Below are 23,597 nucleotides of genomic sequence, written 5' to 3' on the forward strand. Positions count from 1 at the left end.
TTTTTTACCAACTTCATAAACTCAAAACCAGGATTTGATCCGATAAGTTTATTCACATTAACTTTTTCTGCAAGACCCACATCTCCATTTTTCAACCTCTTTAATAATTGTCATTTTTCAACGTCTTTAATAATTGTCATTTTTCAACCTCTTTAATAATTGTCATTTTTCAACCTCTTTAATAATTGTCAGATTATCTGTGTTATCTGTGGCTTCCAGCTTCGTTATTGCTTCAGGTAATTGCACAAACTTTGATTTGTTGTCAATTAGATCTTGCTTCAAATCCGTTTCCTTGAATGCCGCTTTAGAATCTTTAATGCAAGCTATATTAGTGGCTCTGAAAGTGTGTACGACCTAAAAACGAAAAAAAAAGATAAGGGGCAATAACTTAGAATTTTTCTTTACCATGAGGCAAACGGATGGTAACTTCAATAAACTGGCGTAATTCACGCCTCTTATCGACTTAACACCAATAAAATAATCACAGTAGAAGGTGGTAGCATTTATCCAGGTACGCCACATAGTTACAACAGGTTGTGGTGGCAATGCTAAAACTGGCAGTGTATCTCTAACTGCGACGACACGGACAGATGCTATCATAAATACCTACATCAGGAAAAAAGTCAGCATGCGACTTAATTAATGTTGTCAGAATTATTGAGCCCTTGCATTTTGTACGTCTATTTACTTCGTTTGTGGAGGATAACAGCATAATCACATTGTCATATTTTAGACATACTGTTTCAGCTACGCGATGTAGCGCATGAGCTAAACATTTAACGTGGTTTAGGTTAGGACAAAATGTTTTAATTGCTCTCTCCACCTTCAGCATAGGAACAACAATAGCATCCTTTTTTATTTAAATTTATTGGCAGGAAGTATATTGACTTCTATTGACATCTACGGAACCGAACTACGGCGTTTGAGCTCACTAAGAAGTTTAAAAATTGTGACAAATTCGAGAAATTTCTCGTGTTCTGCACTTATGGCTTAATTCATATGGAAAAATCAGTAATGGGCGCTATCATGCGAGTTATTGCAATATATGCACCGGGGCTAGCAAAATGATATAATCTGTGTCATAAATGTCTAAGTTCATGCAGTTATATCGATGAAGTCTTGAAAGCATACATTTACTCACCAAGTGGTCAAAACATGCAAACTTGCATGCAACACGCATTTGCATGGACATTTGGGATCTACTTATCAGGAAATAATTCTAACTGCTGCCTCTAAATGAAACGAAATGCTTTTGCGCAGTCACCTTTCGCTTTTTAATTGTACATTGTTCAGTGCGAACGAAACCCGCGAATATAAAGCCACTTTTTCTCTAGAACGGAGATCTGGAAGCGAAACTGGAGAAAAAACGTTGGGCTTGTTATAGGAAGAACCTGGGTTGAGATTCAAACCAGGCCATCCCAATTTAAATATCTCGTGACATTGGTGAACTATTCTGCGCGAATGCTGGGATGTGTGTTTCAGTGAACACCTTATTTCTCTACGCTTGTTAAAGTGGAGTAGTGCTCCTCCCAGAATTTGAATAAAAGATTTGGGAAACATAGCTTTAAAAACTGCAGGTACGGAAATAACGCACAAGGCTTCAAAATTTTATTTCCTAATGCCGTTGGCATAGCTACACTACGATTAAATATCCTATGTGGCTTTTATGCCGCTCAATTGAGGGTCCCTTCCGATCTGCGTGTAATTTCACACTCGTGTTCTAAGCCTATTGCGAATCTAGGAGCTTTCAAGATGCTGATATTCCAGCAGTAGACGTGATCTTGTTGTTACGCATGGTGCAGTGTGATCTTCAGTGTTTGTTGTGTGTTGTATCCACAGAAAACGAGATATATTTTGCTGCCAGTGTCAGTGTTTCAGGAAAGTCATGGAATTTTCCTGAGGAAATTTTCTCTTCTTCCTTTCAAGACTTTATGACTGAATATTCTATTAAGATGGCATGTTTCTACAAGCCCAATCAACGAAGACGAAAAGAGGGTCGAATAAGGGAAAATATTCCTGAACGTGCAAACTTTTGTACAACAGTAGGCGGGGTGCCATGAAAAACATGCTAAAAATCTTGACCGAGCGTGAGGGTGGGCGGGCGTTTAGAGGTCACTTTTTTATGTCTTTCTTGAATAATTCGAAATCAGCAGTTACTACCGAAAATGATTCGCAGTACAAAATTAAGCTACATTACCTTTCTTACAAAAAAGGTCCTATTCATTTTTTTCTGTAGGACGAATAGTTTCCGCGTTACCGGTGATGGAAAAACCGCAGAATATTGAAAATAGTGTTTTAATGGTATGAAATTATGTTTGTTTTAAATGTAGTAGTTTACGAACAAATATTAAAAGTGTGCATCACACTTGCGGGGGGGAGAGTCACATTAAGAGATGAAATGTTATGTGGGAGTGAAAGACAGAGGTCGGGGGAGGGGTGGAGACGAAGCGTGAAGGAATGCAGGTCGCCGGAACGCGCCGAATGACTCACTGGAGAGGCAGTGCGCAAACATACCCAGAACCGTTTACTTTCAACGAATTGCCTTAATGCTACATGGAACACAGATATGAGTTACTAATAATCCTAACACAAGAAACGCATATGGACTGATTCTACGTAAGTCTCTGCACACTGTTCTACGCTGTTAAAGGGGCAATTGGTTCGTAGTCATCGTGTACGGCAGTTGCAGCGTTCTTCCGGGAAAGGCGACTTCCCCCACAACTAGCGCTGCTCGCTTTGCAGTTCACAGACAGACCGTATCTGCCCAGCATTTCCTGTGTGTACCATGTTAAAACAATTTCTGGAGAATAAACTCTCAGAGCATGACTGCACACTACGTCGCCAGTGATAGCTATGACATTATCCGATGACCTCCCTTCCTTCACGCTTCTATCCTCCACTCCCTCCCCCTCCACCCCGTTACACCCCCACAATACAGTTTATCCCTTAACACGGTCTTACTGCACTTAAATGTGGCACATATATTTCATATTTGTTCTTAAACCACTACAGTTGACAATAAGCATTAATTATACACCATTAAAACTCTGTTTTCAATAACTCCAATTTTTCGATCCGCTGCAGTGCGAAAACTATTAGCCCTAGAGAAAAAAGACGAGGACCTCCTTTTTTGTAGGAAATGTAGCGTGGTTTAATTTTGTACCGGGAAACATTTTCGCTAGAAGGCGTAGTTTTCGAGTTGTTAAGAAAAATATAAAAAAGTGACCTTTCAACGACCGCGACTTCCGCTCTCATACAACACTGGTCAGAAGTTTTAGTATGTAGTTCATGGTACTCCCTGCTAGCACTGTACTAATTCGCGACCACACGAATTTTTGCACCTAATTTTCCTTTGTTGACTGGACTATACTCTTGAGTGGAGAATTTGTTCGTGATGGCTGGGTGTTGTGTGATGTCCTTAGGTTAGTTAGGTTTAAGTAGTTCTAAGTTCTAGGGGACTGATGACCATAGATGTTAAGTCCCATAGTGCTCAGAGCCATTTGAACCATTTTTGAGAATTTGTTATGTCTCTTATTTTTTTTCTGCAGCGCACCAGGAGAACTTGGAAAGTATTGAAAGAATGAATAACTTATACACTGGAGTGAGCAAAGTCGAGCTGTGGTTAATGCACTGCACTCGTATTCGGTAGCTACAAGGTTTGATTCATCATTCTGCCGTCCGGATGTAGCTTTATTTAAACATATAAATAAAAAAGCTGAATTTTTATTCACTCAGAACAACTGTAAAACAAAGTAAATTATCGACAGTATTTTTTTATGGATAGTATTTTTTATGGAACTAACTTTGGCAGTTCCAACGAAATCCAAATCGTGCTTCTGCAACTGTAAACCTTGCTTCCAGATCCATCGGCAAAATACAAGAAATTACCATTCGCTTAAGGTTCATACGATCCTTGATATATTAGGTAGGTGCATAACTCCGCAGCGTTTTTGTTTTGCATGTTGGTACTCCGGCTGCTATGGGTTTATTTATCAACTGTCACTTTTTATTTGTGGTTCACTGTTGCAACACTGACAGGAAACAATCGCAACACCAAGAAGGAACTGTGCGACAAAAGTGAAAATTGGTAGGCGTGTTTCTACCTCTGAAAGATTATGTCCATTCTGTACAGGATGGCAGTCAGTCAAGGAATATTTTAGGGAATTAGTTTAAAAAAATTATATCAAGGGCCCAGTGGAATCTTTACAAGTTTTCTCCCAGAGTAACTCACGCCGTGTCTACGTGTCAGAAGTCGCTTGCCTTTCAAAACTGAGGCAGTTCTGTCCAGTTAAATCTGCTGACAGGAGACGCCCTGAGACCTCTGCCACTAACGTAAGTTAACATGAATCGCTTCCCCTTCCGTTATCCATTTCAATTAATTGCTCGACCTCCTAGACTGGCCTAGACCTGCTAACTTCCGACCCTAGGCTCGCCTTTTGTACTCCGTATATCGAAATACATCCTCTTTATTGTACTTAATTCCCTGTTTTTTTTTTTTTTTTCATTTAACGGCAGCCCTGGGTGCCCACCATCAAATCCTGACCGCTCGACCACCTGCACACTGCCACCACGTGGCATATTTAACAACCTTCTTCCCCCTCCCCTGCTATTTTATACGTTAACATTGGAGTCAGAAGTTTCTCTCCCCATCCCCGAACTACGTAATCTTTTACATTTCGTGTCAGAAGTGGGATGTAACAATAATATACCCCCTTCCCGGCACGAACTCTTTCACAATTCAGTTTTCGTTCCAGTCGCATAAGAGAGGCGTTGGTAGCCCAACTACGAGGATGCAAATCAGGTTTGCTTTAAATACACGCTGTAGCGGTCGTGAGCGTTAGTTACCTTTGAGATTGGACGCGGTGAGTTAATGTTAGTCAAGAATGCCTTTAAGGTAACAAAGACGCCATTGCTAACATCTCACTGAGCTCGAACGAGGTCGCGTAATAGGGCTACCAAAGCTGTATATTCTTTCTGTGATACTTCAGAAGGACGTGGCAGCAATGTAGCCACTGTGCATGATAGCTAGCAGCGGTGGTCAGGAGAATGTACGGTCGAAAGAAGACCGGGCTCCGGACGGCCACGTGGCATTACCCAGAGGGAAGACCATTGGGTCCCTGATGCAATATACTGCACCTTCAACAGCAATTTCAAAAACAGTTAGCACCACAGTGATACAACGAAGTGTTACAAATCTGTTACTTCAAGGATAGCTCCTATCCAGACGCCCTGTAACATCCATTCCAGTGACCCCATACTACCACCATTTCCGACTTCAGCGGTGTCAAGCGAGAGCTCATTAGAGGGCAGGGTGGAGGTCTGTTGTGTTTTATGATGAAAAGTGATCCTGTCTCGGTGCCAATTATTGCCGTGTATTGACCGACCAAGTACTACAAGCATGGAACTCCATCCCACAAAGTGACATCGGTCACATGTACAAGACAATCCGTGCACGTTTGCATGATTGCATTCAACATTCTGATGGGTACACCGGTTGTTAATGTACCAGCATTTCACATTTGCAATGGTTTATCTTGCGCTTACACTAACCTGTGATCGTGCAATGTTGATCACTTTACCTAGACAAATGTATTCTCGATTTTTATTACTATACGTTAATTATTTTTTGGTGTCGCAATTTTTTCCCCATCACTTTATTTGAGTTTACATGTTGCTATTTTAACGTTTGGAGATAGTGATTGGAGCTGTGGACGTTAGAAAATCGAGTGCCAAGTGGAGAAATCGGAACGTTTCCGACATATTGTTCTGTTAGTTTTCAGTAGATGGGTGACAGAGACAGACAGACACATTTGCACCGTGTATGACGATAACGCCACTGGACGGGATCGTTTTGACATTAGTGACTCTCTACGTTCAGGAAGACCTTCGGGGTTTAATGAAGATCGGTTAACCACATTAAACCACAATGACCCACATCAGTGTACGCGGCAAATGGTGAAAAATGTCACCATCGTGCGACATATGCATGCAGTGGGGAAGGTTCAAAAATCGAATGTATGGGTATCGCTTGCTCTAAGTCAAAATCACAAAAATCAGCAGGTGGCCGTGAACAACACCGACTACTCCTATCCTGTATCGTTACTGGTGATGAGAAATGGTGTCTTTGTGCTAACATAAGGTAGGGAAAGGAACGATTGAGCCCAAGCAAAGCAGCAACTTCCGGAACCGCGGGACTACCACGGTCGCAGGTTCGAATCCTGCCTCTGGCATGGATGTGTGTGCTGTCCTTAGGTTAGTTAGGTTTAAGTAGTTCTAAGTTCTATGGGACTGATGACCTCAGAAGTTGAGTGCCATAGTGCTCAGAGCCATTTGAACCATTTGAACCTCGGCGCAGGCGTTACAGCAATGCCATTGCTTTCCGCCTTTAGATCGTGTTATACGAAACGAATATAGAGAGAACAGCGGACTCAGCCTACGAAATTTTTACATATATTCTGTGACTGTGGTAAGAAAACTGAGTAACTGTAATTGCTCTGTTTTTCAATCAACTATCATCGTCACGGTATTTCTACAGTTTTTTCCGATCTAAACTTTACGGGTGTTTATTCCTCGTCAACGCGTCTCTAAACTGATGTTACAAATTAACCGCTCAACAGCTCCAGAGATGGTTTTAACAACACTGTTGTTTGCCTTACCTCTTCCTACTGAAGGTGGTGTGCATTGGTCTTCCTCTGTTCTAAAAACTGAGTCATCTAGGCAGTCATAGCGGGCTATACTAATTAACGTGATATCAGACCATACTGAAGCTTTATATTATTAGAAACACTAGGCATTGTGAGGGACGAATGGAGAATTAAATAACAGAACAAATTTATAGGACCAACCGAGAACTAAAATCTTTGAAATTCTTGTCTGATGCCCTTGCAGTCAGCGTCCAGGCCATCGCGCCGTATCTTTAATTATTGGATTTGACAGTGTTAGTCGCAGAGGGTTGCCAGGTGCCCTTTCTGTCACCATTTTTTCGTCCTTCTGGAAACCGCTTTTTCCTACACTCCATTGTTTTTTCCACTTCTTCTCACTTTAGTAAAAACATCACAAGCAAAAAATTACTGCAGTATCAAGCATTCAGCACAGTGTTCGTTTTGTATGTATGTTGTGAGGGTTGTTAACATGTGTGTGTGTGTGTGTGTGTGTGTGTGTATGTGTGTGTGTGTGTGTGTGTGAGAGAGAGTGAGTGAGAGTGAAAGAGAGAGAGAGAGAACAGGTGGTGGTGGTGGTTAGTGTCCCGTCGACAACGAGGTCATTAGAGACGGAGCGCAAGCTCGGGTTAGGGAAGGATTGGGAAGGAAATCGGCCGTGCCCTTTCAAAGGAACCATCCCAACATTTGCCTGAAACGATTTAGGGAAATCACGGAAAACCTAAATCAGGATGGCCGGAGACGGGATTGAACCGTCGTCCTCCCGAATGCGAGTCCAGTGTGCTAACCACTGCGCCACCTCGCTCGGTCGAGAGAACAGGGTGAAAAGCGAGTGTTTATGTCTGTAAGAGCGTGTGTGTGTGTGTGTGTGTGTGTGTGTGTATGTGTGTGTGTGTCAATGAGTGTAAAATGGTGAAGATGCGTTAGATGCTCAGCGGCGATGTGAGTGGAAGGGGACGTGAGAGCAGTGCTTCGAATTTTTTTTTTAGTTTGCCAATGAGTGTGTGGCATATGTAGAGATGTTGTCATAGACGTATGTATTTAATATTGACTAACTGGACTGTGGTCTACTAATTTATAGAGTTTGTGGGTTGCCAGGGACCTCATTATTTATGAGTTGTTTCTTTTCTGTTATGACTTTGTGAATGTGGTAAGGTGAGAAGATATTTTTTGTTGTTTATCCTTGCGATTTCAATACCTGTGTACTGGTGATAATTTAATGTTTGTGTTGGTGATTTGTCCTGTACTTCTACACTCTTAATGCTCTTTGTATGTAGAGTCATGACCATTGAAACAAAAATATTATTTTGCTAATAAACTGCCACAATAATTCACAAAAGTAATCTGAAGTTAGCTGCTATGTGTAGATTCCAGTCACGATTCTCTGGAAGGACGTCCAGTCATCCGGTGTGTCGATGTTGCTCTACATGAAGTCATTCGTTTCTTACCTTAGAATAAGGCAACGCCATGCCACATTCCTCTAAAGTCGCCCACCTTGCCAATTTGTTTTTCAGTGTTTCATTGCCCCCGATTCGTTTAGAACACTACAGCTTCTCGTTTACAAGAAACAGTCATCTGACTCTTTCGGATTAAGAAGTGCTCCACACACCAGAATTTTTTATCACAAAGGGGCTGGTGGGCGTTATTGAACGGATGCGAGAACGCGCTACGTGACTTTAAAAGACGATCGCCTGTGAATAACAGGTCTTTGTTGCGCAAGATACGGCGCTAAGAGAACACTTTTGGCCCTCCTTGTGTATTTTGGAATCGGGCCATGATGTTACATACCAACCAACTTAGCGTCACGGTCTGGTTTAAATAGTACGTATGCCCCTGAAACGAGGTAAGCACATGCACTGTGATTCTGAAGTGCAACTAGGTTAAATGCAGCATCGAGCAAAGAAACTAGTAATTAATGAATATTGCACAACTTCCTTTTTGCTTCGACGGCTTTGTGAAACTTATGTCCAATAGTTTCTAACTTATAAATAACACCAAATTTTCATATACGTCGTTGGTTTCCTTGACTCCCAGTCTAGCACCATTTCTTTTTTTTGTGTGTGTGTTTTTGGTCAGATGTTTGAGTGGAGCGGAAACAAGGTCACCTATAACAATAGGTTTTTATGTGACGAAGAATGGTCAATGGACAAATGGGTATCACATTGACCAGCGTGATGTCTAGTTTTGCGCAAAAAAATTGTTTTAAAGTATCACGGTAATTAAGGAAACCTTAGCGATTTGACGGCAAAATGGAATATTTTACGATAAGCTACTGCTATTTATGTACATGAGGTGTGAAAAAGTTCATCTCTTCAAAGTGCACGTATTTTGCGTAAAAAAGCTGCAGTGGTGTGATATCTTAGTTTTAAAATAGCTTCCTTCGAATCACGTACTAAATTTAGCACATTTCGAGAACATCATTCACTAGGAAGCCAAAATGATGTGTCAAAAAGTTTTATCTTTTCAAGACCTAGCTACCTTGTGCGTAAAAAGTTAAATTGATGTGATAGTCAACTAACAAAACGGTCTCCTTCAACTCAAGTACTAAATTCAGTACATTGCTGATACAGAAGACGCTAGGAAAGCAAATGAATGTTAATAAGACCATGCTTTCAGAACAGAACTTGAAAAGAAAAGCAAGAGAAGAAATCGGACATACGTTTTGTGAAATAATTTGTCCAAAAGCAAGAAACAAAATAAATTAGAGAAACATTTGACACGCCTTTGAGTGATGCTCGATATCATTACAATAAATGAGACGAATCAAACGATTCTCTAATCTATTTAATTTCTTAATGTTAGACAAATCATTTCACAAAACATTTTACTGATTTTTTCAATTTTTTTTTATTAAGGAATGTTTCCTACACCTGGGGAGATCCCTTATATATTTCACTGGTAAACGCCGGCGTGGCACCGTTATCTTCAAGTTAGAATATTAAATTATTATTAAATTTATGACAAAGAATTAATAGTAACTCTTCAGGCTTTCCCGGCGATCTAACGACATCTTGGGTTGTCGGGTGTTCTGCCGGATATCAGCGTCGTACTTGCACGATATTTCGGTCACGTAGCTCGTGACCTTCATCAGGTGCGACCTGAGACTGCTCCTCGAGTGGACCTGGTCCAGTATTTATGCCTATGGCCTTCCCCCTCCACCAACGGCTGCAGGCGCTTCCTCTGTGGTCCGCGCCCATTCCCTGCGACCTGCTGGAGCGTTGCTGCTCCGTTTTCCGTCCGCTGCGGTTCTAGGTGTTCCCTCTGCGGTCCGCGCCCACCAAACCCGCTCCTGGGGGTTTCATCTACGGTCTGGGGTACCAAGCGTTCCCCCTGCGGTCCGCGCCCGCTCACCACGACCTGTTGGAGCGTTGCCGCTCCGTTTTCACTCGTGAGAGCGATGCAGTGCAAGCAGGACCATGCTACTCAAGCGAAGGGTGTGGCGGATCGCCACCAGGCGGGACGGGCTTGGGCGACCGAGTCCGCCCCGTCTGCGGCCCCATCCGGCCCCCCACGTACGACGACGCAGCAAACGACAATGGACCACGAGACGGCATATTCTAGGCAAACAGGCCCGCTTACAGCGGCGCAATTGTACGTCATCCTGCACCGAATGTCACAGGATACTGATTACCGGGAACGAGCAGCCGGCGAACGAGCTCTCCACTTGTTCCACCAGTACCTCAAGTCACTCGGTTGCGTGGTCAATGAAGAGGAACGAGTACCGTCGGGAGCCCTGACAGGCGTGTTGAATACAGACGACACTGTTCTGTCAGTGGCGGCCCTGATGAGTGTTGCGCCACCAGTCCCAGTTCCAGAAGAAACTGGTGCGCTGCTGGCTGCCTCTCCGGTCTCTTCCAGTGAAGAGGCCACAGATATACCGGAAACTCTACCGCCAGGCGTGACTAGAGAAGACATCACCGTCCTGCCATGTGACGACACAATCATGGAGGCCAACCTTGGCGACCTGCTCGAGGCGGAAGCCATGGCAACACCACAGCCCTCCAGGAAGAGGCTGGCAACAATAGAGGACGACGACTCCTCCACATTCTCTCAGTCTGTTTGCAGGAGGAGCCAGAAGCAGACGACCCTGCCCCCACTGAGGCAGACCAGACACCAGACGACGGGTTCACTGTCCCGAAGCGGCGGCACACTGCTCGGGCCAAACGGCTCCAAACAGTGCAGCCGCTCCCGACGACGAACTCATTCATCGACGTCGATGAGCCAGGGGCCATAGAGGCCACTGAGCCACCCAAGAGGTGGGCACCCGCCCCACCACCGATAACTGTCTCATGGACGGACAGTTACAAGTCCTTCCTTGATAAATTTGATTTGAGACAGTTGCGTCTTCTGCCAAGGTCAAATGTGTCGGGCAAGACCTATACTGGGTTTCGACCGCCACCATGGATGACTACCGAGCAGCCATGAAGATCATTGAGACCGACAAGCTACACTGCTTTACACATAATGCGGAGCCCGTGAAGCAGCTGAAGGTGGTTTTCCGCCGCCTCCCGCTAAAAATGGAGCCCTCGCACCTCAAAGAAGAACTGGCAGGGCTTGGCTGCATGGCCAGCTCCGTGACCATCATGAAATCGCCCAGGACGAGGCGAGACATCCTCTTTTCCTAGTTGTCCTCCCAGACAACTTCGAAAACCGAAAAATCTTCCAGCTGCAGATGGTGGCCCGGATTGGGGTGGAAGTGGAGCCGCTCAAGGCCAAGGGGAGACGCGCCCAGTGCTTCTCCTGCCAGGGCTTTGACCACGTGGCTCGCTACTGCTCCATGCCGGCCCGCTGTGTCAAGTGCGCCGACTCCCACCACCAGAGTCGGGACTGCACGAAGAAGAGAGAGGAGGCGCCAAAGTGCTGCAACTGTAGCGAGCCACATGTGGTGAGCTACAGAGGCTGCGCTGCATTGCGCCGCCGCCCACGTCAGAACGGACGATCAGCACCTGCCAGGAAGGTGCAACCTGGCACCAGCTACGCCTCCGCCACCAAGAAGGAGTCCGCTGACGCCACCACGAGACGACAAGTGGCCTTCCCGCCACTTCCGCAACGAGACCGCACCATCCACCGCGCCTGGCTCGTCAGCCCCACAGGTTGACTCCCAAGCCGACCACCACAAGGGCGGACGACGCACTGCCCGTCCACTCAACCCTCCCGCGCCGCAGGCTGCTGGGCGCGCGGTCCAGCGACTGGACGCGACGGCGACGCCGCGCCCGGCCGCCCCCGCGCCCGCCGCTGCGGCTGTACCCGCACCATCAACAGGACCAGGAGCCGCAGACCTGGGAGCCCTTCTGGGCTCTCTCTCTGCCCTGCTCCAACAACTGCCCGTGCTAGTCACGGCAGTCACGGAGGCCCTCCAGGCTGCTACCGTCACCATGAAGCCGCACCATGGATAATCCACTCATCCATGGACTGACTGTTTGCAGCTTCAATGCAAACAGCCTGTTCCCCCAACAAGGTGAGTTTCGCCAGTTCATGCAGGACGAGGCCATTGACCTCTGCCTGGTCGGCGAAACTCACCTTAAACCTGGGGTCCACGTGTGTGTAGCAAACTATGTTTGCTACCGCAATGACAGGCCAACAGCCAGCAGTGGCACCGCCATCTATGTACGTGCATCACTCAGGCACCACCAGGTGCAACTTCCGGTCCTGGCAACCCTGGAAGCCGCTGGGGTGACGGTCACCACGACAGCCGGGCAGATCACGTTCGTGGCAGTATACAGGCCACCACGCGGACACCTCCAGGAGGCGGACGTCGACGCGCTGCTGGCAGTTGGGGGGATGGTGTTCATTGCGGGTGACTTCAATGCGAAGCACCCGGAATGGAACTCCCGCCTCACGAATGTCAGTGGCCGCCGACTTTCCCGCGCAGCCGCGAGGAACGGCGCCCTGATCCTGGGCCCACAGGAGCCCACAATCTACCCAGCCAGGGGACGGCCAGACGTGCTCGATGTCGCAGTCATAAAAGGCATCGGGCACCACACGACCGCCTCCACAGGCAACCTGCCGGTGGTCTTCGACATAGATGTCGCCGGAGCCACGCTGCCACCACGGCGACAGACGTACCGGCGCATGGACTGCGAGCGCTTCCAGAAGATAGTCCTGGAATCGATCGCGGACACACCCGATCCAGACGCAGTGGGCGCGGACGCCGCTCTGCGTGTCCTCTCCCGCCAGCTACTGCACGCAGCCGAGGAATCCACCCCCCCCCCCCCAGCCACAGGGGCCCAGGGACTTCTCCCGCAACCTACCGCCTCCGATACGGGGAGCAATCAGGGAGAGGAACATGCTGTTCTGGGAGTGGCAGCTCACCCACCAATCCGCGACGAAGCGACGCCTCAACCGCATGCGGACAGACATCAAAGCAGCAGCTGAGGTGCACAGGAACAGCGTGTGGTCGGCCTTCGTCGCCTCCCTCAACCCAGAGGACAGCAACATCTGGCGCACGGTGAAGTCGTTCCTGCGCCGACGACAGCGCATACCACCAATACTGGTTGGGCAAGACGTCGTCTGCAGCCCAGACGGCAAAGCAGGTGTCCTGGCGGACCAATTCTAACCGTCATTCACCTCGGTGGACGACAATCTGGATGAAGACCACATCCAGCGTGTAGCCGAGCAACTCCCAGTGTTCCTGGAGGCAAGGGACGACAGGGACGTCATCGAAGCCATCTCCGAGGCGGAGGTGGCCGCACAGCTGAAGGCGCTCAATACTAGGAAGGTCGGAGGCGCTGGTGGGGTCACCAACCACCTGCTGAGGATCCTTCCAGCAGGGGCCCATCCGCTGCTGGTGGGTATCTTCAACCAGGTCCTTCGCTCGGGTGTCTACCCCTCTGTGTGGAAACATGCAGAGGTGGTGGCCATCCCCAAAGCGAACAAGGACCCGCGTGACACTGCCAATTACAGACCCATCAGTCTGCTACCAGCCCTCTCCAAAGTGTTCGAGCGCCTCTACGCCAGGCACCTGCTTCGCCACATGACAGCAGAAGGAGTGATACCGGATGAGCAGTTTGGCTTCTGGAGGGGTCACTCCATGGTCCATCAGCTGATGCGGCTGGTGGAAGAGGCCATGCGCGCCCTGGAGACGCGGGAATACCTTGGGGTGGTCTTCCTCGACGTCTCCAGGGCTTTCGACTCCATGTGGCACGATGGCCTCGTGTACAAACTTTTTGTGCACGGGGTCCCGACGTCGCACGGGGTCCTACTACAGTCGTATCTGGCCGACAGGACTTTCCACATCCACCTGGACGAGGGGGCGTCCACGCACCAACCCATCCGTGCTGGAGTGCCGCAGGGGTCCGTTCTCGGCCCGCTGCTCTACTCCTTATTCACGGTCGACGCTCCGCGCGTGGCGCCGGTGAAGTTGGCACTGTACGCCGACGACACGGCGATATTCGTGCGGAGTATGAAGGCAGTCAAGATGCGCCGCCTGCTCCAGCGTGGATGTGAAGCCCTTGGTGCGTGGTCGACCAAGTGGCGCCTGAAACAGAATGTGGCGAAGAGCCAGGCAGTGGTGTTCACACGAAGACCACTGCCACCAGATCTTCCACCAGTCACCCTCATGGGAAACCCTGTCCCATGGAGCAGGACTGGCCGCTACCTGGGAGTCATTCTCGACCAGAAGCTAACATGGAAAGCCCACATCGAGGACGTCAGGGTCAGAGCAATAGGACGCCTACGCGTTCTGTATCCTCTGCTCAACCCATCGTCTGCCTTGCCTCCCCACCACGGCATCACGCTGTACCTGGCACTGGTTCGTCCAGTGCTGGAATATGCGGCCGTGGTGTGGGGCAACGCAGCTGACACACATCAACAAGCTGCAGAGGGTGCAGAACAGGGCGCTCAAGCTCGCTCTGCGCCTACCGAGGCTCTATTCGACCGCTCGGCTACACCGCCAAACCGGCATCCACCACCTCCGCGACCGATTTAAACAATCGGCGTGGGTCTTCTATGAGTGGACTGTACAGTCCGACAATAGGCTCATTAGGGACTTGGGCCATCCTATTCACCACAGGCCAACCACGCGTTGGCCTGACCTGTTACGAGATTAATATCTCGTGGCAGTGAGAGGACAACTCCACCCCAGCAAACACCTCAGGCCAATCCGCACCGTGAGGAAGCCACTCCACAGATACAGGATTATGCAGGAACAGCAGTATATGCTTAGCCTGCTCCCAACACGGGTCAGGGCAGACCCGAATGGATAAGTGACAGTGACAGCCGCTCAGTTTTTCGTCCGCTGCAGCTCTGGATGTTCCCTCTGCGGTCCGCGCCCACTAGTCCCACTTCTGGGTGTTCCATCTTCGGTCTGGTGCACCTGGCAGTCCGTCAGGGGCTCGTTTTCCATCTCCATGTCTCTGGTTCTTCTGTTTGTGTAGTGTTCCAGCTGGCCCCGTTGCTCCTTTAACAATTCCAGAGCCGGATCCCAGGCTCTGCTTAGCTGGTACCCTGTGTCACGGTTCATAAGATCGTCAGCCATTTTAATTTCTATCGATTCTCTTATAACACTGTCCCAAAATCTGGGTGTTTCAGCTAGAATCTTGGTATCCTCATACTTCGTGGCATGATCTAGTTCTAGACAGTGTTCGGCAATGGCTGACTTAATCACCTGTCTTAATCTAGTGTGCCCCTGATGTTCTTTGCACCTGATCTCCACAGTTCTTGTCGTCTGACCTGATGAAGGTCACGAGCTACGTGACCGAAATATCGTGCAAGTACGACGCTGATATCCGGCAGAACACCCAATAACCCAAGATGTCAAGAATTAATAGGTTAAGTAAAGGAACGGTACACGGTTTCCGTTTCGTCGGAGATTTGGAGGAGGCTCTACCGGCAACTATTGATGGTTCAAATGGCTCTGAGCACTATGGGACTTAACATCTGTGGTCATCAGTCCCCTAGAACTTAGAACTACTTAAACCTAACTAACGTAAGGACATTACACACATCCATGCCCGAGGCAGGATTCGAACTTGCGACCGTAGCGGTCACGCGGTTCCAGACTGAAGCGCCTAGAACCGCACGGCCACAGCGGCCGGCGCATCTATTGAATCCACTGGCTATGGCCGACTACAAGTCGTGGGTCATGATGGCACCCGTTGTCTGGCTCCAATAGCCGTTTTCGTTTCGTCTCAGTAGTTTTCTGAAGTTGTGAAGTGTCGAAGGCAGTTAACGTCGTTAACACGCGAAACCACAAATCGCGATTTGTAGCATCGTCCCCAGGACGGTCTGTGGTGCTCTGATTTCAAGGAAGGCTCAGACCAGAAGTTCTGTTGATTCTGTAACGATCTCGGGTGCACATTTCTTGAGATGCGTTATCCGGTGGAAGGCTATGGGCGCCCTCTTAATAGGAAAAGTGTGCACAACACTACGGGTGAAGTCATTTGGATGGTGTAGTATAATCCTCTTCTGCCCGAGAGCTTGTTCAGTTTGGAGTACCCTTCTGTTCACCATATAAACAGTTACATGTCGATCATCATTGAACCAGAACTGAGTCATCTGTAATTGTTTTGGAGGGGAATACACAGAATTTAAGATAGGTTAAAGATATTACAAACATACAATTGTTTAACTACAGAAGTGTTAGGAGTGATATCCCGCAATTATTTTCAATCTTTAACAATAACAACACAGATAATAAACGAAACAAATGTGGCAAAATTCGGAAATAAATAACAATGAAATATTAAATGCTGAATGAGCAGTGGAATGTTAAATGCTGAATACAGTATATACTGCAATAGTGAGCTGATCACCGTCCCAGGCTGCATCGTTGCCCGATCACTCCCAAGCTCAAGGTCAACCTCCCCTTTCACTCTAAAATTGTTCAAATGGCTCTAAGCACTATGGGACTTAACATCTGAAGTCATCAGTCCCCTAGACTTAGAACTCCTTAAACCTAACTAACGTAAGGACATCACACACATCCATGCCCGAGGCAGGATTCGAACCTGCGACCGTAGCAGCAGCGCGGTTCCGGACTGAAGCGCCTAGAACTGCTCGGCCACAGCGGCCGGCTGAATCATCCAACAGGGCCAGAAGACGGAGCTTAGATTAACAACAGCAATCCTCCCCGGCTTCGCACGGGCGGCACTAAGTATCTACGGCGGACCACTAGTGTGGCGTGGCTGTAATACATTATATACAGAATTCTTTCTCATAAATGTCTATCTGTTATTGAAAACCGCATCAAAATTCCTAAAATAGCTCTTGAGATTATTGTATGGTGGTTTGCGGCATGTGTGGGTAGGGTGTTGTCTCGTATACACTGGCTCGACGATTGGAAGTGCCAGAATGTATTAGCAGACCATCTTTTTCCCTCCAAGCCTCAGGGCATCCAAATAATAAACAGAATAAAAACTTACAGCATTCCTCATTCGTTACTGCACCTCTTACGACATAATCTTAGAAAATTACGTTCTTACAAGAGAGAAAACTATTTTTAGAAAACCTCAGGGAATATTTGTCATATTATCTCAGACTTCAAATGCTTTTCTACTTATATATGACCATCATGAACGTTTCATACGTTTTAGGCAGGGTATTACATGAATTCCTTGTATGAAGAAAATAATAAAGCACTTCAAATGAAAAAATACAATGTTTTACAACTGCATATAACACTTTATGGCAAAAAGTGCTACGATGATTATACACTAAAAAACACAGAATCTGGCAAGAATTACTCTAAACTACAGAACCAAACAATCTCTTTTCCACATATTCCTGGCTTTTCCGATAGGCTCTATTATGCGTGTTTCCTGTATCACTATTTTTAATATTAGTTTCTACTGCTTCGTTCATTTATTTGAAGTGTTGTAAACGATGAGTTACATTAAATATTTTATAGCGCTCGCATAAAAAAAGAAAAATCTTTACTGCCACATTTCCCACTAAAATATAGTGTTCTTTGGACAGACCACACAGTGTTGCCTCCACATCTGAGCATCTGTGGGTAACAAATCTGTGGAGACGATACTCACGACTCCAGACAGTGCCGCACCACAGTCGATAAGCCGCACTTAGCTTAGCGGCTCCACTCGTAGCGCAGCAGTTGTATGGGTCGGCAGTACGAACTATATCGAGGTCCGCCAGGGGCATTACATGTGTGGGTAGCGATTGGTCGATGCCTCGTTAAATACCGGAGCATTGAGCCACGGCGGACAGTTCTGTTCAGTGCGCCGAGTCGTGTGCAGCGTCCAATTACCGCCCAGTCTACAAGCTGCAGTGTTGCTCCGTCGTGTGCGAGACTTCGGTTCCGTCGGCATCGAAGGCCAGCTGTGGACTCTACGAAGGCGTCACTCAGAGCCGCAGTGGCAGGATGTTTTAGAGGACTTGTAATAATTTCAAACATCTAATTGTAATGGACATTTCACAAGAAGAAGCATCATTTTAGTTGAGTATTTCTCCAATTTTAATAAATATCATTTTATTACTAATTGTTGGGAATCTTTCCGATTGAAGATAACCTACGCTGTTCTCCTGCATCCCCAATAAAATTCGAGCCTATAACAGTCTTCTCCAGATGGTGTGAATGGTGACAGACAAAGTTCCTACTAGGGATAAACATTTTGGACCTTGCTTAGCGACACCCCCATATTGTGAGGCATATCATGCGGTGGCATCCTGCACCTACCATTTTACCTTTATCGAGCAATACAAGATCTGGAATTAGATGGAGAAAAAGTTCGCATAATGACTAGACCAATGCGATAAATGATATCTTTAAATGAAGATCTGTTGCCAGATCTCTCTAGATTTTAGATCGTTAGGAATCTTATTGTTTCTTCTTCTTACTTTTCATTTTGTCTACTTTTTATTGTTTTAGTAATTTACATAATTCATTGTGTACAACGCTTTATTTTATTTTTGTATTCCTGGCAGTAAGTCACTCTTTATCAGGTTTCACATTCAGAAGATTGGCTATTCATCGTCATAGACAAAGTATCAGCCAGAGTTTCTTAACTCGCCTTCGAAACAACCAAGAAGTAAAAATATTTTAGTAGATCGCCTTGAAAAGCTAATTACTTCAGTAAAGTGCTATCGTCGTGGAACGCGATTTCGGCAAGAGTAAGGTGGTTCAGACGGATTTTTTTTTAAATTTGTTGGCTTTTCGGCTGTGCTTATTCATCTGTCAATTATGACGGTACGAAAGTAAGGACACCACAACACCCAGCTCCCGAGCGGAGAAAATCTCGACGCTGCCGGGAATCGAAACCGGGCCCCTTCGTTTAGCAATCCGCCGCGCTGGCTGCACAGTTACCTAGGCGAACTCGAAGGTGATGTCGGAGGCCCAAATTAAAATAAAAAAGCTTGGGAGACAGAGCGTCTCCCAAACAAGCGATGATCTATATCGAGGTTCCGGTCCTCCACTATTTTTTTAAAATCAGAAGTAATACTATAAAAAAGTTTCATTCTGTCACTCTAATTCTGCTGCGCTTATGTAAATGCTTAGTATTACTAATATTCCAGCTCATTAAAAACGTCTTGTATAATAGTATTACCTTCGTTGTTGTCTTTCCTACTGTCCAAGTCATAAGATGTGGGATGTTGGTTCGTCGTTTTAAGGCACTGCTGCACCATTTCACTGCGCCCATTTTCAGTTATTTTGGCCAGCCAGAGGGCATTCGCCTTTACTTTCCCAGTAGTTTCAAGCTTACAAAACTGTGTCAGTTTCAAATTAGCACTGGCGTCTTCCACATTCTTTCACAGCTTCCACACTCGTGACTTGTTTGCTAGGCATCTGGCACGGTGTCACTCTACCAGGGGTTCCCAAATTTTTCCTCAGACGGAACACTTTGAAAATCCTGGTACTTCGATGGAACACCTTATTTATTATGAAGGTTAGTAAAATTTTTAACAATGAGAAAAACTTGTTTTATTCAGTGATTACTTAAATTTTAAATCATAACTAATAACGCAGAAACCACAATAAAATGAAAAAAAGTATCGTCAAAAGAAGGGAAAAAGGCCAAGTTATTAATAAGTTTTCGAGGAATTCTTAATTGTTTCCTGCGGAACACAGTTTAGGGAACTCTGCTCTACACAGTCTCGCCAAACATAGACCAACGCATATCAGCATCTACTGTACATCGTATGTGATCCTGAGGTTTGATGTATAGTGTGAACAACGATCTGGAGGCGTACACACTGTTCTATGTATTTAATCCTTTCACCGTTAAATTTTATTTTACATTTGTATGACATATACAAGGTCAAAAACTGTCTTCCTTGTTGATAAATAATACTCTTTGACAACCAAAAAAATTTTTAAGTTGCCCGATTTTGATAATCGATAAGCGGGAAACATGTCTCCCGCAAACCTAACTAGATCCTCGTTTTCATGTGAACCTAGGATTTTCAGAGTTAAATTTTTAATATTAGAACGATTTTATCAGGATGGCAATTTGGAAAAACGTATAAAGAACAGTAACAAAACACAATTATTCTCCAGAAAATGAAAAACATGCAGAACCATTCCCTAAGCAGCAACGACCTCCTCGACAAATTTTCAACACAGCATTTGAATATGGCTTGGACGTGCCACACACCAATGTTTTCTATAAAGTTTTCTGGAACATATACGTCTCTCTACACACAAATTATGTACGAATCAGTAGAATTGCTGAGGTGCGTAGTAACTTTTCAAAACGATGTCTATGATATATAAGAAACTACAATTAATTACTTCAGTATTCTTGGATTGGAGAAGATGGTGATTTGATCTGATTTTCGTGAGACAGGCACACTATAAACACACGGCGTCCCATTTGATCGCTAACAGCCTTCTATACATCTTCCCCATGGTCCGTAGGATTTTTTCCCGAGTTCCGAAAGCATCTCGCTACATACTAGCGCTAGACAGCTATGAGATACGAACGCTCAGACCTGCGTACTTCTTTAGTGGGACATATGTACCCCATAACCACGAAAGGGTTAAATGTCCTGTCTTTTTTTACTTCTCTCTTACAAGGGGTTGCGTCAAGTAATTTCTACCGATTAAGTTGTGGAGAAGACGGAGTACCTCATCCGGAGGAAAAAGTAAGTTCATCAGTCTCAAGCCAGCCACACTTCAGTGGAATGCCACACGTACACAAACGAAATGTGGATACGACATTTTCGGTCGGGAGTCCCCTTCTGGGAAATTTCGGCCGCCTGGTCTAATTCTTTTTATGAGACGATAATTCGGCGACTTGCGCGTCGATGACGATGAAATTAGATGAGGACAACATACACACCCCGACCCTTCAGCGAATCGGACCCAGGACCCCGTGATCGACAGTTCGTAAGGCTAACCACAAGATCACGAACTACTGACACGCATATTCAGCCTTTACATTTTTATGTTGCACTCAACAGTAAGCGTATATTGTGCATTTTCTGTTTGGTGGTTTAAAATGACGTAATTTCTGTTTACTTCTGTCTAATTGTTATCCTAAAACTTATCAAGTGTAACCTGAAAAAGAAACAAAGCATAGAGACAAGATGTTTGGCCGGTTCTGACACTAAAATGTAACTAAATTTACCTTGCTTTCCTCATCATTCATCTCAGTTTATTCCTCATCTCAGTAAACAATAACATTAGGGATATCTTTCCTTCATAATTCTCAAATCCAAATGATTGTAATACAGGAATGACGTGATGCAATGTACTGGAGGAAGTAAATCGCTCAGCCGAACTTAGTTTCTCGGCAATTACAGCAGACCTCGCAGAGCTGAGCAGCCTGCCCGTGTCGCGTGCCACTGCACGTGAGATCGATTTTCTGACCACTCGACATCAGTCGATACTTGTGACGCTTTGCTGTACTAATTCACACCGATTACAATGAGTTAATTGTTATCACATTATTACTGGCACCCGAAAGAGGTGACTGGTGTATTGTTCATTACAGCCAGTCGAGGGGGTCGTTGCTGCTTAGGGAATGCTTCTTCCCGTGACGCTGTTGTAGCACTCATATTCTTGACATACAACTGTAAAACCAAACGGTGTGGTATATTCGTTTGTAATAAATATCTTCAGCTTGGATGCGGCACAATCAACAAATCTCTCAGACAGGTATACTTAATGAACACAACTCTCTGTTTGTACGTATCGCATAAGAGCTTGTTACTGTGAGGTGATGGACATGTAAGACGCTGCGATTTCTTGTGAATTATGTTACCAAACGTACGAAAAAATTAATCCACTTATTATTAAAAATATAACTGGATCCATTAGGCATATTCGCACAACTCTGGCGTCTGGTATACGAAAGTTCATGGATTAATTCGAATTGTGGACAATGGGAGTGGGTTTTGATATCTAAGTCCTGCTTCTCTATGATGTACTGTGTTGTTTGCAGGCCCTTTGTATGCCATATGTAGTCCTGACCACCATAATATCGGCTGCTGGTGTGATGTAAGGAAACGAACGCACGAACCCTCGTTATCGACAACATACAGAGGTGACAAAAAACGTTTCTTATATTATTGCCCTCCGAATGAACATTTTCAAACAACAGAGCAAAGACAAAAATTTGTGGCCGATCTAGACTTACATTTGTATGAATTTTTACGTTTCCCGGTCAAGACGGCCTCACAATTTATTTTATTTACCCCTGTGATGACATTCCCGCATTGCCGTTTGCAAAATATTTAATAGGGCGCAAATATGTAAGTCTTCTAGTAGTATTATACATTATTCTGAAAGAAACTGCCACATAGTATGTGTTTAAAAAGTAAGATTTATCATTATACTACTATAAATTAAGCAGTAGCACTTTTCAGTCAGTTATTACGTACTGCACCAATTAACTTCCGTGAAATAAGAGAACTCCCCAGAGACGGCAACTATTCTCGTTAAGCATACTGTAAAAAGAAACTGAATAAGTTTTAGATGAGTCTGATTTTATGGTAGCTACAGAGGCCAATTTTGATAAATGTCGATAACGAAATGAACTCATAGTTAACTGACAAATCCAACACATCAGAGAAGAAGGCAGCACTAGAGCACAGAGAGGGGGATATCAGGAATTCCTGATTACGACCACAAAGTCCATCAAATATAAGAGTATACAAGGCCTAGATGTTTGTTTATGAATGAGTATTCAGTGTTTAAAAATATTGTAATGTAATTGAACACTGAAATGTACTTAGACGCCGTACGGTAAATTAGTGAAATGGAAGTTCACTATCTTCAGCTGACTGTGGGAGTACCTTCATTGTGATGTGAATGAGAAGTATACTTGTATCTGTGAATGAATTCTACATCGTTGATTTGGCAGTAAAGATGTCCCAACAGTCAGCTGAAGCACTAAAGTTAAAGCTGTACCCCAACATGTACAGTGGCTATGCGCCTATTGTAGGACAATAGACGCCACTTTTCCTTTAACTAGACATACGTATCGATGTAAGACGTACCAGTTACAGATTACTAGCAGTCATATAACTCAGTAGTAACGAACGTGGTGGACACACACACACACACACACACACACACACACACACACACACACACACAGAGAGAGAGAGAGAGAGAGAGAGAGAGAGAGAGAGAGAGAATGAATTTAGTGGCGTAGAGTATGATAAGGAAGAGGCGAAGCCAGAGCAAAGTACCTGTTGTGGTTGTGCAGGCGGCAGGCAATCAGCTGGTTTGCTCGTGGCTGGCGGCTCACGACTGAACGCCAAACACGCCTCAGCCGGCGCCGGTGCCGCCGGAAAGATCTGTGGTGGGGCAGTAGGCGTGGGAGGGGGTGGGGGAGGGGTTGGAGGGGTGCCTCCTTCCGCGAAGTCCGTCTGCCTCGCGATCTCGCGCAGCCACTGCTGCTGCCGGATTTACGTCACTACACAGCTACCTTTCCCCGTCTCGTCTCACTGGCGCGCTACTGCTGCCCACCGTGACGTCACGAGCAACGGATTCGAGGCATACGAGAAAGACAGGCCGCGGCGCGTACGTCACGAAGG

General features: G+C 45.8%; 1 protein-coding gene across 1 annotated transcript in view; it reads right to left on the bottom strand.

Moving 5' to 3' along the window:
• The window catches only part of LOC124555486 (inositol-pentakisphosphate 2-kinase-like), a 98,887-nt gene extending 75,589 nt beyond the window's left edge, over positions 1 to 23,298 (bottom strand). Inside the window, exon 1 of the mRNA XM_047129409.1 lies at positions 23,250 to 23,298. The gene's annotated coding sequence lies outside the window, so the exon portion shown is untranslated. The remainder of the gene's footprint in view (positions 1 to 23,249) is intronic.
• Between the last annotated feature and the right edge of the window lie 299 nt (positions 23,299 to 23,597).

This window comes from Schistocerca americana, chromosome X (assembly GCF_021461395.2).
Source record: "Schistocerca americana isolate TAMUIC-IGC-003095 chromosome X, iqSchAmer2.1, whole genome shotgun sequence".
NCBI lineage: Eukaryota > Metazoa > Arthropoda > Insecta > Orthoptera > Acrididae > Schistocerca > Schistocerca americana.